General features: G+C 50.8%; 1 long non-coding RNA gene across 1 annotated transcript; it reads left to right on the top strand.

The window, feature by feature from the left end:
* The first annotated feature begins 384 nt into the window (after positions 1–384).
* On the top strand, positions 385–2,867 carry LOC139045151 (uncharacterized). Its single transcript, XR_011503022.1, has 2 exons — positions 385–513; positions 614–2,867. It is a non-coding gene; the product is annotated as an uncharacterized lncRNA (long non-coding RNA).
* Positions 2,868–3,628: the final 761 nt, after the last annotated feature.

Genomic DNA, 3,628 nt, shown 5'->3' with positions numbered 1-3,628 from the left:
GTGAGCAGGAGAACACAAGTTGGAAATAAGTTCATAAATATTTTTCTGCCGGCCTTCTTTAGACACATGGCTATTTTGATTGAAAGTTGCAATCTCAACTTCTGAAAGTCCGCGTTCTAAAAATAGTGTTCTCACACCCACGCAATGTGAATTAATGCTCTAAAAGAGGTCAAGTTTAAGGCATACTTGTACACGTGGTACCACTTAGGGTGTGGGTACGACACTCCCCCTGAGATTTTACGGGAGTGATTCGCCGTTTGTTTGAAGCGTTGCTCATTTTCACTGGGTTCCTACATAGCAAATGCTTCTGGCACGGGAAGGACAGGAAGTCAGCGGCGCTGCGTCTGCGTAATTTGGGGGAGACCGCTTCTCAGAGGACTCTGTGCCCCGCGCCTGGGGAGCACGCGGTGCTGCGGCGGCAGCGGGGGAGGCGGCGGGAGGAGGCCGGGCGGGGGCTCCAGGCACCGCGGCCGCGTTTCTTTACCGCTGCTCGGGGGCCTGCTTTCGGCTTAGGTGATGTTCAAACCGCAAGTTCCGCACGGGCTTTTATCTGGGAGGGAATGTTTTGTTCCTATAATATGATGTTCATGCACTCTCTGTGCTTTTTTCCTAGACACTTCTCCACAAAGGGTATTTCTTCACCCTTAAAATAGCTCCAGCCGCCTGCTTTGAGGTCCTTTCTTATCATAAGCTTTAGCTCGTCGTGATTTTCCTTTGGAACGAAGCATCTCTTGCAGCCCTGCCGTCTCGCCCTGTTTTCCGCGGTCTCCCAAGCAGCCCCGGCTCTCCTGGACTCACCTGCCGGCGCAGGTGTTGCGTGGACTGTGGAGGGGAGCCGCCCACCCAGTAGCAAGCTTACTTACTTCTTTGACTTTTTTAAGGGTGCTGCATCTCTCCTTTGAAGGTCGCCTTCAATCCAGCTCAGAGGCCCTGAAGACTTGCGTTCTCGGAGCTGCTTTTGCTCGAGCAGCTAACGTGGTGAGAACTGTGGTTTGACTGTTCCCAGAGAAAGCAAGAGCCTGCTCTGGGTTTCAGACGAAAAGCTGTGACTAACGGGAGTCTTCCTTGTACGGGGTTACATTTCTCCCATTAGCTGCCAGGGCGTTTCTCGAAGGTTCCCCGGCTGCAGTGATTTATCGCACAGCGAGGGAAGGAGAGGGGCATCTGACACCGGCTCCCGCAGTCAGCCGTTGCCTAGGGGTGTGAGCCGAGGAGGGAAACGTGACTCAGCTACCGCAGTTCTGGAGAAGTCCCCGGATGCAGGCCCAGCCAGTGGTGCGGGCTGCCTGCTGGTTCTCCCTCCTAACGCCAGACGCCCTTGGAAGACAAGACTTAATTTTGCAGCCAAACTAGAGATGGAGGTCCTTCTGCGGTAGTCCTGGGGATCTACTCACTGCGGATTTTACAGTGAGCCCGAGCCTGCTGGAGCCTGGAGCTAGAGCTGACCTTGCATTTGGCCTCTTAAGCCTCTGCGAAGACTTCCTTCCCACCCCCCTAGATGATTGGCAGGATCCTGGGGGACACCCACAGGCTGTGGAAGGCCCCTCGGTGTTGGGGTGTCCGTCTTGCCCTCCTTAATCACTTCTTCCTTCCTAGCCACTTCATATGGACAAGCACGCTTTTTGAAAATATTTATCAGTTGGACACATCCAGTTAGTAGCCTGGTGTCAAGACAGTAGCTGAAGAAGCAGGTGATGAAAGCATCCTTGGTCCTGGCCGCTGGCAGAGGCCCACCTGAGATACGGGTGAGCGCGGGCAGCGATGAGTTAGAGGAGAGTGCTAATTTGCTAACAAGGACCAACAAAGTGTCAACAAGTGGAGAACAAATGTGAACACCATCTCTGGTATCCTCTTGGAGAAGCATCTGCTGATGAGTCCTCCGCCTTCAGGTCTCTCCGCGTGGGCTCCATCTGATGCCCAGGACCGCCCCAGTCCTGACAAGCAGGGGGTATATGGTGCACTCTAAAAGTGTAAACTGGAAAAGAGTATGTGAAACAGAGGGAATTTAATGCAGGTAACTGTCCGGACAGAAGGTGGAAGAGCTGAGAAGCCAAAACAGTGGATGGTGAGATAACCCAAAGCACAGCAAGAGCAGGAAGCCACTGCTGCTTTCCAACCTGGAGGTCAACAGGAGGAGGTGCTTTCTACCAAAGTGGGAAACCGCTGTGGGACGGCGTGGTGGGACCTGGAGCCACAGAGGAGGTGCCAGAGACACTGCCTCAGGCAGAGAGGGAGGGGAGGAATACTCTGGGAACGTGCTCCCAAAGGTCGGTCTCTGGGACCCGGAGTAGAGCAGCAGAGCGTGAGTGCTGGCGTGGGTGGGGAGCCCTGTGTGGGTGCACAAGGAGGGCTCAGAAGCAAGTCTTGCTGCCAGTGGCCCTGGTGTCTGCAGTGCCAAGGATGACTCCTGGCTGCCACAGAATCCATCGAGGGCAGCCCTCCTGTGGTCACTTAGTCTGTAGAGTGTCGTGGTGAGGATACTGGGTAGCTCTTGCTAGGAATGTGGGTCACATGGTTGTAGGCATTTGTTCAAAACTTACTGAACTAAAATACTTAAATTATACCTCAACAAAATGTGAAAACACATACACAAGAATAGCATTAGGTGGGGATGTGATGCACAGCTTGGTGCCTGTAGTTAATAATACCAGGTTGCATATTTGGAATTTGCTAAGAGAGTAGATCTTAAAAGTTCCCTTCGCAAGAAGAAAATTTTGTAACTATGTGTCATGGTGGATGTTAACTAGACTTATTGTGGTGATCATTTGGCAATATATACAAATATCAAGTCATTATGTAGTATACTTGAAACTAATATGATGTTGTATGTCAATTATACCTCAATTAAAAAAAAAAGAGAGTCTTAGGCTCTGGAGTCACACTGTGTGTGTTTGCTACTAAGTAGCTCTTAAGTGCTGAGTTGTGTGCCCTCCCCCCAAACTCGTATGTTGAAGCCCTAATTCCCAATGTGACTGTGTTTGGAGACAGGGCCTTTAAGAAGATAATTAAGGTCAAATGAGGTCATAAGGGTGGGGCCCTAATCCAGAAGGACTGTTGTCCTTATAAGAAGAGGGAGAGAAACCAGAGATCTCTCTCTCTGCATGTGCACACAAGAAAGGCTGTGTGAGGACACAGCGAGAAGACAGCTGTCACAGCCAGGAAGAGGCCTCACCGGAAACCAACCCCTCTGACGCCTTGATCTTGGACTTGGAGCTTCCAGGACTCGGAGAAAATAAATTTCTGTTGCTTAAATCACCCAGTCTGTGGCATTCTGTTACGGCAGACTGAGCTGACTAATATGCTAGTTGTGTGACGTTGAGCAAATCACATATCTTCTGTCTACCTTAGATTCTTCGTCTGAAAAATGCAGATGATGAAAGTTCCCTCCTCAAAAGGTTTTTGGGAGAATTAAGTGAAATTTGAGTTTAAAGCACTTGGCATGTGGTAAGTAAGCACATGTAGCTCTTACTAGACATACCCTTGAACTTCTGCCTCAATATTCCCACCTGAAATTCCAGGTCTCATCTATCATCGGATGCTGCCTTCCAACCCCCCAGCTGCACACAAGATCTTGCTGGTCCTCAGTCTGTGTTCTGCTCCTGCCATCCTCGGGCCACCACTTGGGGTC

Source organism: Equus asinus, chromosome 4 (assembly GCF_041296235.1).
Source record: "Equus asinus isolate D_3611 breed Donkey chromosome 4, EquAss-T2T_v2, whole genome shotgun sequence".
In the NCBI taxonomy this organism is placed as follows: Eukaryota; Metazoa; Chordata; class Mammalia; order Perissodactyla; family Equidae; genus Equus; species Equus asinus.
This window is presented reverse-complemented; position numbering and strand designations above follow the sequence as displayed.